The sequence below is a fragment of the Acomys minous genome (genome assembly GCF_964271855.1).
Source record: "Acomys minous genome assembly, chromosome: 5".
NCBI classification, from domain to species: Eukaryota; Metazoa; Chordata; class Mammalia; order Rodentia; family Muridae; genus Acomys; species Acomys minous.
Window position 1 is genome coordinate 43,871,386 of NC_140494.1, and position 23,320 is coordinate 43,894,705.

The following is a 23,320-nucleotide window of genomic DNA, read 5'->3' on the forward strand; positions in this document are numbered from 1 at the left end:
GTAAATGGCAACCTGCCCCCTACCTGAAATTCCCGGGGAAATTTTACAAAATGTGTGTCTGACATTTAAATTAGGCATTCTCTGCCCAGCTATAGGTCTGAAAGCAAAGCTTTGTCTAGAGAGGATTTCTCAAAACACACTCCTGTTTTTCAAGAGACTCGAGGGAGATCCAATAAAAGGAAGAAAGATGGTGGTCTTGGTCACATCTCTCTGGAGAAGAAAATGGAGGACGGAGCATGCTTGGAGGTGGACAGTGCTGACAGCATGGGCACTTGTCCCACCCTTCGGAGGAAGGAGCATGCTGGGAGGTGGACAGTGCTGAGGGCACCAGCACTTGCCCTACCTTTATGTTTTACATTTTGGGTTGGTGCAGCTGTGAAGGCAGCTGTCTCAAAGCTGGGCGAGCAGCCCATAGCAGAAGACTAGGAGGCAGGCAGGGGCCAAGGCTTCATTTCTGTGAGTTAATCATGCTTCCTCAGGTAGACACAGGGGATCTAGAATTTCCCTCCTCTTGTTGGTATTGATCTGAGCAGGGAGATGTTGTAGGGTATTCAGTAGATAATACTGATTGGACACGGGTTTAAGTGAATAGAAAATCTTTATTAGCCAGCTGGTGACTACACTGGGTATTGGGAATCCCAGTATAACACTGAGCCTTTCTCAGGGTGAGCTTCTAAGCATAAAAACCATGTTATGGGTTGACATACTCCAGTTAACAAGAACAGTTGGACAGAAGCAGAACGACATGAGCTAAAAAGCGAGGTTGGTACATTTAGAGATTTTCCCAGAACTACAGACTTTGATTGATTAGCCCTTTGTTTTAGTTTTGGCAGGTGGTGCTTCTATAGGCTGAGTTTTACAGCCTGAATGGTTCTTCCATCATGGAGTCAGTTGTGCTAAGGTCTGGGCCCTGTTACAGGAGACAGATAGACAAGTGGGTGAATGGGTAAAAGAGGAGTGATGGTGCCTAAGAGGGACTCTTCAGACTGTGACAGCCAGGGAGGTCAGGTCCGTGAGAGACATACCTGACTAGGGGCAGTGTAATCTATGCTTTGACAAGATTCAGGGAGTTTGAAGTAGAAGGTACACACCCACTCTCCCTGCTAACAGAAGCAGGAGGGTCTGCTTTAAGAGCTTGGGCGTGACCACACGGTGTGATGGAATGGCAGATAAGACCTTGTCTTCTGTTTCTCTAAGACATTTCTCAGTGAAGGCGTGTTTATTACATAAAAAGCAAAGCTAACACCAAACCACAGAAACACACCAGATACATCAATTCTTCAGTGTTCCAAAGTCATCTCTACATGTTCATAAACATAAACCTTCCTAGTTCTAATTTGTTTAATACGTGTATATAATTTAACAAAACAAAATTATACTTTCTGGCTCAGTCTGCTTATTTGTTTCTTTTTTTTTTCTTCTACAGTTTCTCTTTATGCCTTGTGGCCTCCACCCTATGTCTCCCAAGGAAAGGTATTAATTATCTGGTTTGTCTCTCTATAACCATCATATGTCCATAAGACTATGTATACGGCCATGTGTAAACTGCATATACACATATTATACAAACATTAAGACACACAAACACATGTAACTACATTAAATTTTATTTATATCACAAAGATGGGCTCAGTGTACCTGTAACCTGTAAATTATGTTTTAAAAATATTCTTTTTTTTTTTGACACAGGGTCTCTCTGTGTAGCCTTGGCTGTCCTGGACTGTCTCTGTAGACCAGGCTGGCCTTGAACTCAGAGATCTGCCTACCTCTGCCTCCCGAGTGCTGGGATTACTGGTGCGCGCCACCATGCCTGGCTATAAAAATATTCTTATTTTATTTTATACATATGAATATTTTGCCTGAATGTATGTCTGTGCATGTCTGAGGATGTCATATAACCCAGGAACTGGAGTAACAGATAGTTGTGAGCTGCCATGTAGGTGCTAGGAATTGAATCCAGATCTTCTAGAAAAACAGCCAGTGCTCATAACCACTGAGCCATCTCTCTAGTCCCATTTTATTTTTTTGTATTCACAGCTACCTCTTGGAAATCCTCCAGTTCAATGAACTCCTGTTTGCCTCAAATGGCTTTAATAGTCTACAGCATAGGTGTATTATAGCTCACGTACCACCCTGACAGTCTTGAACATTCCTTTTTTCTTGATTATTTGATTTGGTAGCTATCTTACCACTGTCATTTGAAAGCTTATTATATGTTCTATATTATAGCAAGTCTAGCAATTAAGCTTTATTAGCCTAATGATATTAACATTTCTAGATTAAACATTTTAGCATTTATTTATTTATTTGCTTGCTTATTTATTTATCTGTGTGTGGTAGAAGTGGTGCTGCAAGTGTTCCGCAAAGTGTATGTGGAGGTGAGATGGCAACTTGCTGGAATTAGATCTCTCAGTCATGTGAGTTCTGGGATTGAACTCATGTTGTTAGGCTTGGTGGCAAGGGCACTTCTCCCGTTGAGCCACCTTGCTGGCTCATTAGGTTTAAAAAAAATGTTTCCCACACACACCACCCCCTCGTGTGTATTGTATGCATGTGAGTGTGGGTGTAGGTGTGCCCATGTGAACACATTTGGCGGCCAAGGCGGGGTTCTAGGTGCCTTCCTCTGAAACTCTACCTTATTCTTTTCATAAAGTGTCACTCACTGAACTGACAGCTGACTGTTCCAGCTGGGCTCCATGGCCAATGCACTCTCGAGAGTCCTTGTCTTCCTCCACTGCTGGGATTATAGGCATGTACAGCCATTCATAGCTTTTTATGTGGGTATTGGTGTTCAAATTTTGGGTTCGCACGCTGAGAGAGCAAGCTCCATTACCTACTCAACTAATGACATCTAAATATGCTAATTCTTTTCTCATTTTCCTCCTCCCAGCACAGTCACTGGTCTCTTGTGGCTGTAGCCAGTTTTGCCCGAGACTAACTATGTGGCCCAGGCTATCCTTGAACTTTTACCAATCCTCCTGACTCCGTGTTTTAAGTTTCATTTCTGCTGCTGTCACGGGGTGAGAGGGTTTACTCTTCCAGCTGTAGTCCATCTTTGTGGGGAAGCTGAAGAGGAGACTTCAGACAACTAGTCTCATCACATCCGCAGTACAGAGCAGAGAGAAAGATGTGCTTTCCCACTGGCCTGACTCTGCCTAGATCATCTCTACCTCTCCACTCTTAACTAGTCCAGGATTTCCGGCTGGGGAATGATGCTGCCCACCAGAAAGTACATCTTCTTATATTAATTATTTTAAGACAACCCCTTCACCACTGAGACCAACCTGATGTAGGCTATCCCTCTGTGGGACTCTCTTCCCAGGTGATTGTAGATCACTTAAAGACAAGCATCACATGTGGTCTTCCAAGGACTAGGTATTGACTTCTAATAGGATCCTTTATTTTAGGGCTAATACTGTTTGGCTGATGTGAATGTTCTATGATGGCACTATAGATAATTGTTCAACAAATACTTCAGCGTCTCTACTAAACACAATATAAGCTGCACACTAGTGGCTCGTTGTGAAATTCCTTCCGAAAACCCACGCTATTTTCCATGGACCGTTAAAAATGGATCACAATCAGGAAGATGGAGAAATCTATTTAGGTAATCAATTGCTGGAGGATGGAAATGATCTTCAGAAGGCGATAACATTTTGTGATATTATTAAACTCTTCACAGCAGTGCTTGCAGTTTGTGTTTTGCCATATTATATCATATCTAAATTTCAGACATTAATAAGATAACATTAGCATCTCGCCATCAGATTCTGCATAGTCTCTCTAACAATTAGCTTATACCCCCGAAGACAGGTGTTCCAGTGATTGAGATGACCGTATAATAAGATGACTCCTCATTATATGTGTAAATCCAAAATGTAAAAAGGATACATGTAATGTACATGCACATATGTGTGTGCACACATCTAAATTCCCATTTAATTTTTTTTTTAACCTTTGAGGGTTTTGTTTGTTTGTTTTGAGACAGAGTTTCTCTGTGTAGCCCTAGCTTTTCTGGAACTCACTCTGTGGACCAGGCTGGCCTCAAACTCAGAGACCCACCTGTTTCTGCCTCCCAAATGGGGGAGTTGGGTAAACACTCCACATGTGAGACGTATCACTTAGCCTGATGAGGGATATTCTTTAGTTTTCCAAGTGTATTACACCATGCTAGCCAAATGTGAGGAAAGCTCATGTCGCTTAGCTGAGCCACTCGGGTGACAATTACAAATCATCTCTTATCATTTTAACTATAGGAACAAGAGTCTGTTAGTTTACTATATTTGCTTTAATGTCTGACTGTGACTTTTATTACAAACAAAACTATGAAACACACTTATCCACTGTCATAAACGTTTGACTGTTAGAAGCAAGTGCATAATAAAACCTTTTCTCTCAAGCTTAATTTTAAAACCAGGTACAGTGGCAAAGAGATTTGCTGATGTTGAAGGTGAATCCTCAGCCATGGGGGGAATATTTAGTATGTGATGGCTGAAGCTGATAGTTTTAAAAGAAAAATTGGCTTGCTTTTAAGCAGGAAGTAAAATCAGAATCACGCGAGACAGCGTTGTCTGTGCTGCCATTCAACTCTGGATAGAAACCGTGCCGTTCTTAACACGCTGCCAAGAGACTTACATGTCTCAGAAGTTCTGGCAAAGCTAACGGTGTGGAGAGAGCCCTTCGCAATTACAGGGCTGAGTCACCTCCTTCGCTCTCTGAATGTTTTTCTACTCATGGAATCTCATCTCCAAGGACGGCAAGGACGGTGAAGCCCAGACAGCTGTGGTGAGAGCTGTGGTGTGAGCGAACACTCTCCACCACCCACTCTAACCTAGCCAGCGTGGGCTGAGATCCGGCTGGCTCTCCCTAACCTCCGGCTGACTCACCCCATGCTTGCTACCTAGTCACATCCCCTGTCTCTGCACTATTTGTCTCAGAGGCAGAGCCAGTCCCCTGCCTCACCAGTTTCCTCACTAGGAAAACTCCACAGGCCTCTTGGGATCACCCAGTGCTGGAAAGAAAGAGCTTCCTGGCCGCCCCCACTTCTTCCTGGGCTTGGTTGATGATGGCATTAAGACCTAGGGAGAAATGTCTTGCGGTCAAGTGCAAGTGGATATATACATTTCCTGTTTGTCAGATGTGCTCACACTGCCCCACTAGCGTCACTCCTCTGATTGTCTGTATTGCCTCGTCTACTGCCATACCTTTCCAATCTTGGATTTGTATTCAAGCAAATCTTCCTTGGCAGGGAGTAGACACTGCTCAGCTTCAGTGTTTTTGTCCACATTCACCTCATACAGGTATTGTATCCTCCAAAGGCTCATGTTAATGGTATGACAAGGTCAGAGACTTCATCACACTACCATAGTTAGAAATGACACCTGTGGGAATTAGATTAGATCAGGTAATGAGGGTGGAGATCTGAGATCAAATCCTGGTAGCACTGGAAGGAATAGGAAAGAGACCACATAGATACATATGCATTTTAAAAATTATTATTATTATTATTATTATTATTATTATTATTATTATTATTATTATTACCTTGTGTGTGCCATGACGTATGTGTAGACGTCAGAGAACAACTTTGTAGAGTTGACTCCCTCTACTTTCGAACCCAGGTCTTGAGGTTCTTGGCAAGTGCCTTTATCCGCCAAGCCATCTTGCTGGCCTGATGTGCCCAGTCTTATTATGAAGTAATGTAGCTCAAGGCAGACCCCGTGCTAGAGCCTGTGCCATGTTGTTTGCATTTCTGGATTCCCAAATTATGAGCCAAATAAACCTGTTTTTATTATAAAGTAGCCTCCCCTCATGTATTTTATCATTATAGTGCACAATGGATTAATACACCTACCTTAGTGGGAACTATGCTTATAAGTAAAGATGAAACGTTTGCTGTTTAAGATGACAACATGTCATCTCAGCATGAGGCCCTGGCCTGACACACTGTTCTGGATCTCTGGTTGGGATCCTAGCAAGGAATGAAGGAGAAAGGTCAAAGGTCTCCCTTCTCTGTGCCTTGCTTCTTCTGTGCCTCTCCTAGCCAGACCGACATCAGCTTTCACTACGTGAAATCCTCCTCTATCATACCAAGGGCATTTAAGAGATGCGGTGTCTCTAACTAGTCAGCTTGGGGTTTCTTGGCTGAGAGTTGTCCCATTCCATGGAGGCAAAATATTATTATTGGTGCCCTTGGATCCCGGTGACTTCCAGCTGTGTTTGCTGCTCCACTCCTGTTAGCCTCCTTTGTCTCACAGTATTTATGTTACCCTAGTGAAGGAAGGCTAATTTCTAATTTGAGATGATGTCAAAATGTGACAACTCCAAGGTTTATTTCTGTATAAACTCTGAATTGACAAAACAGCTTCCCTATCTAATCTATTTTTTTTCTAGTTTTTTTTTTTTTTAAAGATGATCCAGGTGTGATGGTGCACATCTATAACCCCAGTACTCAAGAGATGAGACAGGGGGATTAGGAATTAAAGGTTAGCACTTTTTTTTTTAATTTAGTGAGTCTGAGGCCAGCCTGGAACCCTCTCCTTAAAACAAAGCAAACCAAAAAAAAAAAAAAAAAAAAAAAAAAAGCAAAAACCGAAACCAAAAATCAGAAAATAAACCACATTTATAGACGTGCCAAGGCTGTGTGTGCACTGAACCAGGACTCCACCACCGAATTCATCTTAGTCCTTTATGGAGTTTTTAGGAATGTTTAGAAGTGTAATCTTTATTACTCTTTTCTAAATGGAAACCATGGGCTGATGAGATAACTCCACGGGTGACGATGCTTGCCACCGAAGCCTGATAACCAAGTTCAACCCCTAGAACACACATAGTAGGCGTGAATGGATTTGTATAAGCTCTCATTGGATCTCTCTACAATCCATTGCACATGTGCATACATGTATGTACACACACACACACACACACACACACACACACACACACACACACCAAAACAACACTTAAATGTTAGACCTAGCCAGGCCTGGTGGGCTTGGCCTGGAATCCCAGCTACTTAGAAGGCCGGGGCACAAAGATTACAAATTCAGTGCTTACCTGGACTACAGACTAGGGAAGACCAGCCAAGCAACTTAAGAGAGACACTGTTTAAATAAGCCATAAGCAGTCTGGGGATGCGGCTCAGTCCTTGCCTAGCGTATGTTAGGCCCGAGGCTTGAATTCAACACTGCAGGAAAAGGAAGGACCATGCGAGCGAACCTTCACTGTAGATGGTCCCCAAGGTCCCTTCTCAGTAGGGCTATTCAATGGCGCCCGCTGGTGCTGGCAGGGTTGGTGAGCAACATTGTAATGAGTGTTTACTCAGATGACCTGAATGGATCAGAGTAGGGCTCTGTAAGGCCCTGTTGGTCGACTCTGTAAAAAGAAATGCTATCCGTGGATATTTTTCACCCTAAATCCTTTGTACAAATTATATGTAAGAAGACTATTTAACACATATGACATCCCAGTCATCATAACCCCCAAACAGCATTTATCATCTTACTGTCAAATCAACGTGGATGCTCCCTCTGAGGAACACTGGGCTGTGCCACACAGTCCTTGGTTTCCGTGTATGTTAGTTATGATATTTCACCCACTTAAGATACACAAGCCTGCTTTTCAAGATCTATACCGACACAGGAAGGCTAGACAGAAAGTGAGATATTGTGGCAACCAAACTGTGTCTAATATAAATAATCCCAACTGGGATTACTTTCAAAAGAATATTAATGATATTCTCTTATTAACAACAGTCTGACTTTCACAAAAATCATTCGGACCGAGTACTGAATAAGCAGCCTGGTTTACGATTCACCATGGCTGTGACACACAGCGTACACGCTGAGGGCTGCCAACGTCGACAAAATGAGAGCAGTCTGTGCAGCTGCTGGGATCCTGGGGTTCCGTGTGATGAAATTAGTTCAAAGTGAAGTTCCAACTGCTCGCTCTCGCTTCTGGTGAGTTATACGGCCTTGCTGGGCTTTTTGATTTCTTACCCACACAGCGAAAGAGCAGCAGGAGGAGAGACCTCAAAGGGTTATTTTGAGGGGGAAGGGGAAGGCTGGTCTGTGCAGAGTCCGCTGCAAAGTAAATGCCGTGCTGATGAAATTTTCCTGCAGGCCAGCCTGGCCTCAAGTTTGCTGTGTAGCAGAGGGTGGCCTTGAACTCCTCATCCTCTTGCCTTGGTTTCCTGAGTGCTGGCGTCGCAGGTGTGGACCATGATGACTGGAAGATGAACTGTTTTTTGTTAGTGTTAATTTTGCTGCATCTTACGCCGGTACGGGACTAAGAGCACCATTCGCCTTTCTGGCTCCATATTTAAAAAATTTTAAATCCCAACTTATCAAATGACTTTCTGCTTTACTAAAGTGTTCATGGAATACCAACTAAATCTGAGGTCTCTCTTGGCTTTAGATTTTTTTTAAAATTTCATTTTATGTGCATGAATATTTTGCGACCATGCATGTATGTGCGCCACGTGCGAGTCACCACGCAGGTGCTAAGGATTGAACCCAGGTCTTTTGCATGAGCACCACATGGTCTTAAGCAGCAAGCCACTTCCCCAGCTTGTGCAGTTATTTCTTGAAGCAACTCCACTTAGTGTTTTACTGTAGGCCCTATTAAAGTGTTTTTAGACTGTTGTTATTTTACTTCTTTAGAAATGGTTTTTCTTGGAGCCTAAGTTGCCTCGTCATGACCTCCAGATTCTCCTGGGTACTGGGATTTCAGGCTTCTTCCAGCCTTAGTCATTTACAGGGTTCTAGGAGATGTAAGAATCTTTCATCGATGGCACAGAGACTTTGGGTGGATGAAATTTTGCTTCTTCCTTAGGTTGGGATAACCCAATTCTGAGAAGTATTTACTAGATACATTGCACCTTAAGAAGACATTTTCTCTGTTAAGGAGGGATGGGCACGGTCGCACATCTTTATAATCCCTGCCCTTGGGAGAGTTTAAGGCCAAACCGGGCTATGTAATCAGACCCCGTCTCATTATAAAATAAAACTGCATATTAGGCTGGCCTTGAGCTCATAATTGTCCTGACTTGACCTCTCAAGTGCTGGGATTATAAGGCCAGTTCCAACTCTTGGCCATTGATTGGTTGATTGGTTGATGTCACGCTAAAACCCGAGATCTTACACATGGTAGGCAAGCTCTGTGCCACTGAATCACGTCTTCAGGGCTTTTGCCCATTTTTGGGGCGGGGAGGGGAAGAAAAGGGTTTATTCAGCTTACACTTTCATATTGCTGTTCATCACCAAAGAAAGTCAGGACAGGAAGGCAGGGACCCGGAGGCAGGTGCTGATGCAGAGGTCAGAGAGGGGTGCTGCTTACTGGCTTGCTCCCCTTGGCTTGCTCAGCCTGCTTTCTTTTGTATTTTTTAAAGATTTGTTATAATTTATTTATGTTACATCCCAATTGTCAGATTGTTATCCCTTTGATTATATATGGTCCCATTCTCAGCCAGCCTCCCTCCCTCTTCTGCCCTATTCCTCTCCCCTAGACCTCTGACAGAAGGGGCCTTCCTCCCCCACCACATGATGACAGCATATTAGGTCTCATCTGGATAGCATAATAATAATAATAATAATAATAATAATAATAATAATAATAATAATAATAATAATAATAATAATAATAATGATATTATTATTATTATTATTATTATTATTATTATTATTATTTCTAAATTTTAAAATCTAGATAAGGCTTTTGCTCATTTTAAAATTTAGATTCTTTTATTCTTTGTTATTGTTTTTTTCTTTGTTATTGTTGCTTTGTAATTGTTCACGTTATGGATGCTTTTCTCTTATCACATTATGAGTTGTTGAGCTATTCTCTAATTTTATAGGTTTCCCCTTTTCATTATTTTTAAGAACTACATTTATTTATTTTGTGTGTATGTGTGTGCATTACACGTGTTGTGGTGGGAGTGCAACTTGTGGGGAGAGTCAGTTCTCTCCTTCCATCATGTTGGCTTGAACTCAAGTCATCAGACTTGGCAGCAAGTGCCTTTACCTAATGAGCTGGCTGGCTAGGTTTATGTCAACTTGACATAAGTTAGAGTTATCTAAAAGGAGGGAACGCCAGCTTGGAAAATGCCTCCATAAGATCCAGCTGTAAGGCATTTTCTTAATTAGTGATTGATAGAGGAGGGCCCAGCCCACTATGGGTGGTTCCATCCCTGCGCTGGTGAGCCTGGTTCTATAAGAAAGCAGGCTGAGCAAGCCATGGGGAGCAAGCCAGTAAACAGCATCCCTCCACGGCCTCTGCATCAGCTCCTGCCTCCATGGCCTCTGCGTCAGCCCCTGCCTTCAGGTTTCTGCCCTGTCTTCCTTCAGTGATGGACTACAACATGGAAATGTAAGCCAAGTAAACTGTGCTCTCCAATTTGCTTTCAGTCACTGTGTTTCATTGCAGCAATAGAAGCCCTACCTGCTGAGCCACTCCAGCCTTTTTCTGTTCTTTCTTGGTAAGATCCCTTGGCATACAAGAAGAAGCATGCAAGCCGAAGTTCAGTGCCTCTCTGCTTTCTTTTACTATTATCACTTAGTGTCCAATCTAAGAATCTGCTGAGAAGTTTCAAGTCATAAATATCCATCACTTTGTTATCTTCTATCAATTCCATATCTCTGATTCTACTATTGAAGTCACTTATCTCTAAGTTGTTTTTGATTATGAATGCATAAGTGTCCAACTCTATTCTTTCGCATTAGATTATACAGTGTTTTAAAAGAACTATTAGTGTAAGGGGCTATTCTTTCCCTCTTGAATGAGTTTGATACCATTGACAAAAGAAATTGGCTATATATAGTTAAGCTTATGCCTGTTCTATTAATTCTGTGCTACTGGTTTATATGCAGAATTAGAAGGAATTTAGTGTGTGGGGTGGGGGCGCAGCCAACAATACTTTCCCAATCAAGCCAGGAGCCGTGCTCCACTATTGCATCATCAATGGTGCAGCCATGAAGTAAATAACTTTTATTATTACATTATTTGCTTACTTGTGGGTGGTTGTGCACTTGCTACATCACATGTGTGAAGGTCTGAGGGCAACCTGAGGGATTTAGTTTTCTAGGTCCACCTTGTGGGTCTCAGGGATTGGACTGAGGTCATCAAGCTTAGTGGCAGGTTGGTAGCGAGCACCTTCTGCTGAACGCTGCCTGCCATCAGTAAAATTTAAAAACTGAGTCCATCTTGCAGGCCCCACCCGCCACCCCAGTCCTCCCGGGACGTCTTCTAGCCATAGTATGTGGGAACAATGGGGACACAGACAGTTATAAAAGCTTAATGTAGATGGAAGGCAAAATTATGTTTAATGTAAAATACTAATACTTAACAAAGAGTCACATAGTGCACAATTTTAGAATCATCAAAAGGGAAGATTTCAATTTCACAGACTTTATATATTTGCACATTATTTCATTCTTTGCCAGTGCTAGGGAAACCAGCCACTCTAGGAAGTGGTGAGGTGACAAAGTAAGAGTTCTTCAGACACATTTCTGACGAAGGGTTAGGGAAGAGGCATGAAACATCACAATAACATCCTTGTAAGAGTGGATTGATGACTTTCTACCAGAGCCTCCATGGGGGTGATTTGAGGGTAGCTCAACCAGCAAATGTGTAGGGCAGTGAACAGAGGCTCATTTCCTAAGCAACTCAGCCTAAGGAAACCACATGGCTCATTTTCCAAAACCAGCAATCTTTTGAGGAAGGAGGAATGCATAATTAACTACACATGAGTAGTTGGTATGAGCCAGTACTGTTGGACAAACTGAGATGAATGGCTGGTTAGTCTAGCTAAATCATTAAGACTACATGATTTTTCTCTTCTTATTGTTACTTCCGCTTTGCCACGGAGGAGAAAATAGTAACGAGACATGTTCAATTCTTCCACATTGTATTGCAGACTTGCCCTGGGCAGAGCCTGTTATTATGGAGGCTCCCTCTGGAATCCTATATGATTTTTTTCCAGTGTTGGTGGCCTGTTGTGGTGTCAATGGGTAGACTGCATCAGCCTATATCATCCAACGATGCTGCATGTGGCACATATAGGATGCTGGTGACTGGGTGAGCACAAAGTCAAGGGCAAGTGTATCCCTAGGTCTCTGGCCTTTCTTGTGCCTCATGAGATGTCAATATGGCCTCCAGTACCACCTGTCTCACCAGGGCTCATGAAGTGTGGGATAATCCTGACTTGGCTGTAACTGGACTCCTTTCCAGGGCTTGGAGGAGCAAGGAAGGATATTTCTCATGAGGATCAGCTTTACTCCATTTCACAGCTAAGCGGTCAACAGAACAGTAATAGATAATGATAATTCAAAGTCAGATAGTTCCAAAGAATCCTTGCCTGATTTCTCATTAATAACCACTTTTGAGCATAAGATGGGGAGAATGGTGAGTGCTTTAAAGAAGCCACTGCAGGTAAGGATGGCTGTTGGGACAGTGACAGAAGCATAAAGTCCTCTTTACCTGCAGTTTTGGGTTCTGTGGTTTCACTTACTGATGTCAAGCAGGATCTGAGAATACTGAATGCAAAACTCTAAAGAGACAACTCAGACATTTAAAATTGGGTCATTCTGGGTAATGTGGTAACTCTCCTGACTTTCTGTGTTCATGATCACACTGTGCATGTCACCTGTCAGTCACTTAGTGGACCAGCTGTCCAGGTATGGCAGCGCTTGTTCAACTCCCCTGAGTTTACTTAATGATGACCCCAAAGCACAAAAGCAAGGTTGCCAATTTAGAAACACTGAAGACAAGCCATAGAATGTTTTTCTATGAGAAAAGGAAAGGCCTGTGTGTGTGTGTTTGTGTGTGCGTGTGCACGCGTGTGTACATGTGTGTGGGAGACATGTGTGCATATTCAGGTCTATTCTCTGTACTGTTATCACTGTTTTATTATATTCCTTATTTCTCTCTTGCTGTGCCTGCCTGATTTATAAAATGAACACTTGTACATATAGGCACATTTAATTTTAAACATAGATTCTACATGTAAGTTAAAATGCTGTATTTGTTTTTCTGAGTGGCTTATTTCACACATGATGACTTCCAGTAGCATGCATTTTTTTTGAAAATGTTATGGCTTCATTTTTGTTCATGATTTGAAAAAATTCCTTTGAGTGTATGTACCACATTGTCTTTTCTTGTGAATCTGTTGATGAACATTGGGGCTAGTCCCATTTGCTGGCTATTGTGTATCGTACTGTGAGGAACAAACAAGGATGTGCAAGAATTTCTGTGCTGTCCTGACCTGGAGTCTTAACAGCATACATCTGAGTGCTATAGTTGGATCATATGGCAGTTGTATTTTTAGCTTTATTTTATATATAAATTAACCTTTATTGTGATTATGTATTCTAAGGAAAAAAATACAGTGTAATGGATTTTGGTAGCCACTCAGGCACTCCGTGGGTCTTAGCACAGGTTCTCCTCTCACAAGGGCAGGTTACTGCAACAAAGGCCATCAGTGAGCAGTAGGTCCACACTAGGTATAAGTTGCCTGAAGGAATGTGTATGTTTAGTCCACAGCAGCTGGGTACAGGCCTGGAACTAAGGATCATGCCTTTCCCGCTGTGCTCCTGACCTCAATACATTGATGTAATAGATAACGAGAAGGCATTGAGAGACAGATCATAGAACTTAGGTCTTAGTCAGGCCATATGATCTCTCTGACTCACAGTTTACTTGCTTGTTAGAGAACATGGCACAGGTCCTGCATCCCAGGATACTAGTGGAAATCACTTTGAAAGTATTTTTCACATTATAAAGAAGAGTTCTCAGACAGACTTTCAACACACTTGTGTCTTTTAGGAAAGATTTTCTGCTTTTGAAAAGTTCCTGACTCTTAGAAACACTAGTGGTGAGGAGGGAAAGGGTCTTTCCCCTCACTCACTCTGGGTTTCCTTTTACACTTCAACTGTGGTTACCTGGTCTCTCTCTCTCTCTCTCTCTCTCTCTCTCTCTCTCTCTCTCTCTCTCTCTCTCTCTCCTCTACTTCTCTCTGAAGACTTGAGTGGTTTGCCTAGATACATGCTTCTGTCATTGCTATCTCTTGCCCTTACCTGAAGTTCAGAACAGTGGGCTGCCTGACCTTAAATTTGAACCAACAGGCCTACGAGCTGAGTAAACCTTTTCTTTTCATAAGTTGATTTCCAGAGGTATTTTGTAGAGACAGAAAGCTGATAATAAAATGTGGATAACCATTCAGGGTAGAGTGTGCTCTGAGGAATCAATAACCAAGGCCCTGTTTGGGAAGGCAGACTGGAGGGAAGGGCAAAGCTTTACAACACGCTTAAACTTAAACTCTGTAGAGCTGTCCCTTTGGATGGCTGCCTGTCTGAGAGGAAAACACAGCTGCTGTTTCAGACTTCTCGTCACTCAGGTGGGTTAGTCACAACATGGAGAAAATGTTTCTGTTTCCTGTTCTGCTGCTACAATTATTAGATAGTTTTGAGATTTCAATGTAGATTTTTCCCATGGAGAGACGGCAGAAAGGGACAACTGGGGCGTCAGCTCCATTTTCTTCAGCTGGAGCTGCAAGCTGAATATGAATTCATTCATTTCTGTGCAGTGTCACCTAAGTGTCCAGGTATGCCTTTCGGGACTTGAAACTCTTAACATGTTTCCAAGTGTTAGTGTGGGCTCACTTGTTTTGGCTGCGATCACCATCAGGAACATCTTGAGAATGACATTTTACAGTTGCCTCATTGTTTATTTCTCTGAGTAATGTGTAAAAACTGACAAAGGGGGATGCTCTATAGCACTAGTTCTCAATCTGTGGGTCACGACCCCTTTGGGGTTGAGTGACCCCTTTTATAGGGGGTCATCTAAGACAATTGGAAGCACACAGATACTTGGATTGTTGTTCATAAGAGCAGAAAAATTACAGTTATGAGGTAGCAAAAAAATAATTTTATGGTTGGGGGTCAGCACAGCTTGGAGAACCGTATTAAAAGGTCACAGCGTTAGGAATGTTGAGAACCATTGTTCTGTAGACTCTGGATGAAAATCCTGGTGCTCACTAGTCAGCTGAGTGAACTTAATTGCCTCTCTGTGCCTCACTTTAATAACAATACCCGTGTCTAGCTTGAGGTGAGGATTCAGTTAGATAACATATGGAATGTATTTAGCTTGTGACAGGTACATTGAAAGTAGCCAGCTAATATTGAAGACGATGCTGGCACCAGTGGTAATACAGCACCAAGCAAGAAGTCCACATGTGGGACACCTGTGTCTTTCAGTTGTGATGTGGTAGGGCAGAGAGTGGGAAAATATGACTATTAATGGTCTTTGCATCATCATCAAATTCACTATTGCTTTCTGGGAAAGAGGAACTGAAGGCAAAGTGGAGGCAGGCAAGGTGGTGTTGTGGATAAAATGCCACCCATGGTAATAGGCTTTCACACTGCACCTGTTCTCTGCTTTTCACCTAAACCAACTCAACAATTTCAGTTAAAGACACTGAGACCTATGGGGACCCGTAGGAGATAGCCACAGATGAAATGTTGAAGAGGAGTCTGGCTGTACCTTTCAGAGGGTTGGCAGAAAACAACAAGGCCTGGGGGTCTTGACAAGGAAGATGCTGTGTTTCAGAATCAACACCACTGCTTTCCTCTTGCCAATTCACTGACTGTTTTAGTTTCCACTCAGTTTGTAGCTGCAGACTGAAACACCAGGTTACCCCAGTCACAGGGCATGTGACTCTGCAGGGAGCCTTCCTATCTGTTCCTTAAAAAAGGAAATGCTCATCTGATGAAAAGGAGATTCAGTGAGATGTTGTCTGTCTGGAGGCAACTGAAAGTATTTTTCCTGATGAATGAAATAAGAGACTTTTGTTTATTTTTGTGTCTTCACTTACAAATTCAGTTGCAGGCAGCTGCTTACAGTGTGTGCAGCCACAGCCAAGCCAGCATGTAGACCCATTGCCCCCGTACTTAGTCTCCTTAAAGAAATATCTGAGACCCTGAAGCCTTTTCCTTCTGCTGAGCCAATCTTCTGGAAAGTTTCTGGCGTGGGACCGCCTGCCTAAATCGTCCTGTGACGTGCCTCCGAGCACAGTTGGAGCTTGCTTTTTTTCAGCTCAGCTTAGACTTAAGTATTTGGGCTTACACTAATTTTCACACTCGAGTGAGCCTTTAATGTGGCAGCAAGAACAAGTCATTGTGCTATGACAAAGCACAAAAACTGTCTAGAAAAATATCTACTGGTCATTTAACCACGGGCCATGACTAAGAGTTATCTAAGTGGAATGAAGGGCAGTGACTCTGAGAGGTCGACAGGAAAAAAGCGCTCAGCGTTTCCTTCACTAACAAATGAGTACAGTGTCCTTTTTTCATTTTTTTCCTTGTAGTGCTGGGGCCAAATTCAGAGTCCCCCAGACTCTAGTTGAGTACTGTACCCCTAAGCTACATATCCAACCTATCTGACTTTTCTTTTAATTTTCTTTTTCCTTGTAGTATTTCTCTCTTTGTCCTCTCCCTTCCACAACACCTCCTCCCCCTGCCCCACATGCCTCTTTCTTTCTTTGGGAGACTGGATCTTAATATGTAGCCCAAGCTGGCCTGAAACTCGGCAACCTTCTACCTTGGCCTCTTGAGTACTCAGACTCCAGACAGGTGTGGCACCACACACCCAACTTCCTTTTTGTTTTCTAGGTTTCCTAACTCGTAGTTTTACTTTTAATATAGATAAGGCAGAGATCTCTGATAGCCATGCGCCTTTCATTATGATCTGGGACTTAAAAAGATAGCAGCAGTAGGCATTTCTCTCACCGAGCTTTATGTTCAGCTTGCAAGGGAAAATTAACTTCTCACAGAAAGCATTCTAGCTTGAAGGTACAAGGAAGTCAAGTGTCCCAGCTGTAATATCCTGAAGCAGGTGCCTTCATGCCCTCTGTCTCCCCAGGCCCTCTGCATGAACAGAGAGAGACCATATTTAACAGAGAATGTCACCTCCTCTGCTCAGAGACCGGGGTGGGGGTGGGGGTGGGGGTGGGGGTGGGGGTGGGGGTGGGGGGGCTGGAGTCACAAAGGACATTTCCTTCATTTTCTGTGTTGAAAATGAACCTCCCTTATGAAATCAAACCTCCCTTATGAAATCTTTTGATAGTATAATGTACCAGTTATCTTTCACTCCTCGATATCCACGATTACCCAGGAGGTTGGAAACAATGACATCATCAGGTTGATTTCAACATGACCTGCTGAATCTGTTAGTGTGCTCTTGTTTAACATGCAGCTCCTGGGAAGAAGGTCAGCTAGCGCACATTTACTCTGGCTTAGTTCCATTAGGCAATGATAAAAATTAATAACAGTGAAGGCAAACTGAAAGCCTGAATCTATTGGCAATGTGAATAAAAGGGCCCTGACTCAGAGGTTTTTCTTCCTAATATGGTGGTCCCCAGAGGACTGTGTGATCCCTAAGTACTCAGAGAGGCAGTGGCTAAGGGATTACCTTCCTTCAAGTCCTCAGCCTGACAGCTCCTAACATCTGTCAAGTTAAATATAGTCTGCTTTTTTTTCACGTTGCTCACCAGTGTGACATTTATCAAGTCTCATACAGGTTTATCTTGGAGAGATGACAAAGTCACATTAGTTAACGCTGTCTCAAAGTTGGCTAAGAATGATGAAGTCTAACTTTAGATTCATTGTTGTTCAGCATTTAGGTGAGTGGTCACCAACTCGCGGACACACACACACACACACACACACACACACGTGCACACACATATGTACACACACGTGTGCATGCACTATCTGGGGAATGTAAACTTAAAAAAAAGATTTCTTCACCTTAAGTGTCTTGTGATTTGAAATATTGGTGTGAAAGAGAACTCTATGGGTGATCATACTTTCATAGGCACGATGATATCTTCTTTAATCAGCTGTGTATGGCATACCCCAAAAGAAGCATTACCACGTTAAACATAGTCATTCATTAAATTCTATAGTGCTGTGGCCAATTGTATAAAGCTGTGTTTAGAGTCACAGAATCACGCATTGATCAGAATTCTTACCTCCTCATCTCTGCATCAAATTAACATCTATGTCAAGAGAACAGAATGAAGTCCACTTGTTCTCTGTCTATTCTTGTCACCCCACCTCCCACCCTCAGCCTCTTGTCTTTTGAGCAAGTGGCAAGGTCTTACTGTGTTGCCCAGGCTGGACTTGAACTTGGGATCTTCCTGCCTCAACTGTCCAAGTACTGGGTATGACAGGTTAGTTCTCCACTACGCCCATGTAAAAAGAACTTGACTGAGGAAAATGTCTTAGCTATTGGGCTCTCGGGCAGCTTCTACTAGACTTGATGGTATACTGTCCTAGTTTGCTTATTGTTGCTGTGATAAACACCATGACAAAAAAAAATTAGGAGAGAGGAGGGATTATTTTGTCTCATGGCTTCTTGCTCATCACTGAGGAAAGCCAAGGCAGGAACTAAGGCAGGCACTTTAAGCAGAACATATAGAGAAATGCTGTTTACTGGCTTGCCTCCTAAGCTCATGTCCAAATACCTTTCTTTTACAACACAGGTCCATTTGCCTAGGGATTTGTGCCACCCATGGTGGCCTGTGGGATGAACATTTCTCTATCAATTAGCAATTAAGAAATTTTACTACAGACATGCCCACAGGACAGTCTGATGGAAGCACTTTCTCACTCATGAGGTTCCCTCTTCCCAAGTGTGTCAAATTGACAACCAAGATTAGCCATCTCATATGCAAACCTTTTCTGTTATTTACGTGTACTCTTTATCTTCTGATCTGACATTAGGTAATTGTTTCACCCAAAGTGAATGCACTAGGGCGGCTGAAGCGGTAGGATTAATGAGTTTGTTGTCAGCTTTGGCTACATAGTAAAATGTTGTCACAGCAATAAGACAAAATACAATAAAATTTTCTACTGGACACACTGAGGGTTGGCTTTGTGTGTAGCCTTGCAGATGATCCTGTGTCTCCAATGAGAGGCTGATGTCCAACTCAAAGCTCAATATTTGTTCCTGGCTGTTTTTTAACTGTGCCTTCAACATTTTTTGCTTATCATTAGGGGAATCCATTGATTACATTATGGGATATAAGCAAGTCATTATCACATAGGCCCCATCCTCAAAGTAGTCTTCAAATATTAGAGCATTTTTTGGAATTCTCTTCAGAGGGGTTTCCTGCCAGCTCAAAAGAATGAACACCTGTTCTGTATTGAGGGCTTCCATCTCTGTTTGCCTCACTGAGTCCCACGTTGCCTCTGCTACTCACCTGGGCCTCATTCAGCCTTGCTCTGAATTCTTGACCATTGAGTTAACTATTCATGAGTCCAGGAGCAAGCTGACCCCATCTTTGGACACTTTTGGAATGTACAGGCAAAACGAAACAAAGGAAGATACTTCCTGAGAAGGAAGTTGATCTCTGTCTATGAGTGAGCCCAAATTAAAGATCCAAGAGAGCCCGACTCCTCCACCAATGAACTCTGTTGTCCTTAAAGCTGTAGGTTTGTTACCTGCCACAATTCTCTTCCCTGTACCACCCACGCCCACTCTTCATGTTTCACTCACCCAATAAGATGACATGGAACTTTCTTCTATCTGCTCTCTTCTTGCCTTCTCCAGGAAAGCATGGCAGGCGGTGATTCTGACTTACCATTTCTGAGTCCTCAGCCAAATGGAAATTCTGCATTCTTCAGGCCCAAAGGGTTTTCTCCTACATCTTGTGCCTTTTCTCATTGATATTCTTTAAATACTAGACAGCAGACACTTAACACAGAAGCAAAATTAAATGTTGATACTAATGGAAACTTGAGAAGTGCCTTTCTCTTTTCAAATCCCATGGACACAATGAACGAGACCTTTTAAAAACTGGTTAAAGGGCCTTCATGTAGTTACCTTGAACTCCTATCTGTGCTCTTAAAGCTGCTTCTGTAGGGAAATTTCCATGAGGTCGACAGTTGGGTCTGTCTTAGCTTTCTAGTTCATATCCGTGCTTAGCATAGTATTTGGCATACAAAAGCTCATAATGACTCTGCCATTTGCCCTCGGGCTGTTTCAAGAAGTTCAAAGATGTTGATAACATTGGGTTTTGAAGTATGGGGTGTGGAGCAAGGCCAGGGAGGGCAGAGTACACAGCTATACCTTCACCTGAGCAACTGGAACTGATGCTGTCACTGGACTTTTCATGCTCAGTGCAATGGAAGTTAGCAGATTTCTAACATAGGAGGAAGTAAGCTGGGAGAGCTCCATTTTCATAACATGTTAATTGGACACGGGCTTCATACTTTGCCCAGAACATTTTAAAATGCTTCTGATTGGAAACCACATCCTGTCCAAACATTTGAGAAAATAGATATAATTTTCTTTCCTGTTTAACAACCATCTGACCAGTTATATGAAAAGAATTGTTCTGTTTTTTGTGGTTTTTTTTTTGGCACCATAAAAGAATACTGTTCGTTAGTATGCACTGTTACATCCAATGCTGTGTGAAAAATAAAACCGGACGTTCCGGGCTTAAGCAGCACAATTGCCTGGTTGAGTCAGTGTAGCACCAAGGGAACATGAAAGGTCTCTAAACACAGGTTCCCTGGCAAGGAGCTCATGAAGAATGGCAAGTTATCAGTGCCACTAGTTAAGATTCCAGTACCTGACTTAGATCTCCAGCTTGTCATAGAGATGCCCTGACCCACAGTTTCTCTTTTCTCTGCAGGCCTGCTGCTCTCCCCGGGTCTAATCTCCACCCTTCTTTCTCCCTCTCCTTGTTCCCTCTCTTCACTCACTACCTCTGTCTATTCTATTTCCTCTTCTGAATGAGATTTAAGCATCCTCCCTTGGGTCCTCCTTGGTACTTATTTTCTTTGGGTCTGTTCATTGTAGTATGTCCATCCTGTACTAAATGGCTAAAATCCACTTATAAGTGAGTACATATCATACGTGTCTTTCTTCCTGGGTCTGGGTTACCTCACTCTGTTGTTGTCTGCTCTTTGATCACTTCCCTTGTGGGACTGCCTCGCCAGGTCACAGAGGAAAGAGGATGCCCTCAGTCTTGATGTGACTTGATAAACTGGGTACATGGGTAGGGGAGCTCCCCTTTTTTACAGGAACATGGGAGGGGCATGGGGAAGAAGGGTGGGACTGGGAAGAGAGAAGACTACAAGAGGGATGTAGAGTATGGGAAAAAGATTCCAGTACTGTGACAACACATTGGCATGTGCTAGCAAAGGTGGCACCAGTCTTTAGTTCTGCTTCGTTAGAGCCTGTGGTATAAGGCACTAAGATCTCCAGCCTATTGTTGCGTGTTCTGTGACTTTCTTGTCAATGTCCCCTTTCAGGGATAAAGGCACTAAGTGCTCAGCTAGTGCAGAAACAAACAAAACAAGGACAACAAATCCAGCCGCAGTTTAATTCGGTGCATCATTGTAGCACCCCAATTACCCATTTGCTTTGTGACTCTCTCCTCTGAATACTATTTACTCAGACCTTAACTAAAGGGTGCTCATTTCTGCAGTGGGGTCAGCATAAGCTATGTAAGAATAGCCAGGGTAAGGCAAGCCTTAGCCTTCCAGTTGAGGAGTTTTGCCCTGAAAGCCTTGCCCTTCACATTCCACAGTGAGCCTTTGTGGTGAGCTGTAGACATGGCAGAGGACTCCCCTTTCTGTTTTGGAGCCCTGTGGTGCCTCAGGCATCCTGTAGTCAGGAGAGGGTACTGGGCTTTAGCAGTTTAATTATTTTTGCTGAGGCCTTAAAGTAATGTCAGTGAGTCAGGAACAAAGAGCTATTGTGTTATTGTGTTAGGAATATTCCTTTAGGGAATATGGAAAAATGAGTGGAAAAGGTTGGAATGAGAAAAAAGGAAGCTGAAAGGGTTGCATACGGTCACAGAAGTGTGTACTGTCTTTGCAGGTAACTGGAGTGCTTGTGTAGTCTACTAGTTTCCAAGGTTCCTGCTTCAAATCTTGAGCTAAGCCAACACCTTTCATGGTGCCCATTGCTGAAGAAGTAATGCTTTTTCCTTCCATAGTCACGGTTGTTTTTATACAATAGTATTCATTTTGGGTACACAAAAAAAAATTAAGCATGGCTGGTATGATGGTGCAGGCCTATACTCCTAGTACTCAGAAGACAGAAGGCAGTAAATTTAAGTCTCTTTTAGACAACATAGTGAGACTCTTTTTCAAAACAACAACAAAAAGGAAAAGAAAAAGCTGACTGTGTGTTCATCATGCACAAGGCTCTGAATTTAATCCCCAACACAACTATCTAATTAGTTAATAAAACTTGTATTAAGGCATATCAAAACTAGAGAAATGCAGGTGATGAAATTTCACAAAATGAATGCAAATTGTAAGTTGCACTGAAGCCAAGGCATGAAACAGTGTTGAGAACTCAGAACTTGTCCTTAGGATCTGCTAAGAGAGTCCAATCTTGTATCCCAAGTTAGGAAATAGCCTGACTTAGTCATTGTTAGTTGTATAAATTCTGAATATTGTTCAGATGAACTCCCTGCCCCCACAGGTGCTTGTTAGCATTTAACGTCTTTTAGTCAAGATTCTCATGTGTGCTGTTACATGTAGCTTGTTTGTTCACTCTTATTTTCAGATGGCAATTCTATTTTATAAATAAAGCACTATTTGTCCATGAGATGTTTATGGACCTCTGAGTCTAGTCCTTTGCTTTCAGGTTTTTGTTGTTGGGAAAATGTGTTTCTCTGAGTATTTTGGGCCACGTCGTCTTTTGGTTCATGTATGTACTAATTTGCTTTTGTGGATGTGCTCTGGGAAGCATGTTAGTATTCATTGATGGCCAAACTGTTCTCATTCATTGTACTAATTTATATTACCAATAGTCTTTCCAAAGTCTAATAGATGGACTCTGTTGACACTGACATTTTTTTGGTACATGTTATATTTTTATTTTTTCATCTTTAAATGTTTTTTATTTTTATGTGCATTGGTGTCTTGCCTGCATGTATGTTTGTGTGAGGATGTTGCATCCCCTCGAACTGGAGTTACAGACAGTTTTAAGCTGCCATGTTGGTGCTAGGAATTGAACCCAGGTCCTCTGGAAGAGCAGCCAGTTCTCCTTTTCCTTTTAAAAAAGAAATGAATTTTAGAAGCAGATGCAGAGACCCACAGCAAAACATTAGATGGAGCTTGAAAAGCCCCACAGAAGATAGGGAGGAAGGATTGTAGGGGGTAGGGGAGTTGAAGATACTATGAAAATACAGCCCACAGAATCAACTAAGCAGGGCTCATAGGGGCTCATAGAGCCTGAAGCTACAATCACAGAGCCTGTGGGTCTGAGCTAGGTCCTCTGCATATATTGTTGTGTAGCCTGG